Here is a 1,031-nt window from a genome sequence, read left to right as displayed (position 1 = left end):
CTTGTATAATGTGGTGATTAATCAGTGCTAAACCAGGATATTTTCTATTTCAATTAAATGACATGTTAGAGAAGAACAGCAGATCTAGTGGGAGATTTGAGCAAGAGATGGCGCGCTTTATAGTCAGTCGAAGTGTCCGTTTAGAAACATACGATTTGAAGCTGCCAAAAGTCCAGTAATGTCGCGTTATGAAACTCGTGCATTGATTGTGAAAAGTGTGTTTTCTGGTTGGAGAAGAAGCATTTTGGAGCAGTTGCATGTAAGTTATATTAATGTGTGATCTGTAATCTGTACAAACTGCCTGGCCATTATTGTCTTATCTTATTATGGCCTTTAATCGCAACTCCGGCTTCGAACGTTGGCTTATGAAAGTGTTACTCATCCAACAAGCTAAAATGGGCAAGAACGTTAATACATAGCACAATTCCGCGGATTTGCACTCTCTTAGGACCTATTTACAGTCAAATACAGATTTTGCCATATCCGCCGAAGTTAATGAACCGTAACCAGTCAACCCCACCTTCGCTCTTAGATTGTACTGAATTGTGCAATCCGATTGATTTTGAGTCTCTATTGGGCAATTTATCATCGACTGGTTTCATTAAACTTAAGAAAACTACCAATATTCTTTGCAAATACTAATAGACTCATGGACAGTCATGAACGCAGCATTTTTTTTCATATGAAAATGAAACAAGTTTCACACATTCCATTCAACACCAAATATATTCCAAGTGCACACGCACATGTGTACTATAGATGTTCGACTTAAAACAAATCCTCCTTTCACTGAGTTCGGTACAATTTTATATGAAAACGAATGTAATTCGCGAACATAGTTTCCGATATAAAGTGCGTACTTCACAGCCTTTCAAGGTAAGCCTTGGATCATCCCTTGCCTGATGAAAAACCCTCTCTCGACAAGTCAGAAATTGAAAATTGCATTAGTAAAAATATAATAGTTTTCCAGATAATTATACTTTGATGAAAATCGACCAAAACTCACATGCTTAATATTTTGGGGCCTTGTC

This window comes from Dendroctonus ponderosae, unplaced genomic scaffold, assembly GCF_020466585.1.
Source record: "Dendroctonus ponderosae isolate FM_Combo_2020 unplaced genomic scaffold, Dpon_F_20191213v2 Dpon_F_20191213_5, whole genome shotgun sequence".
In the NCBI taxonomy this organism is placed as follows: Eukaryota; Metazoa; Arthropoda; class Insecta; order Coleoptera; family Curculionidae; genus Dendroctonus; species Dendroctonus ponderosae.
This window is presented reverse-complemented; position numbering follows the sequence as displayed.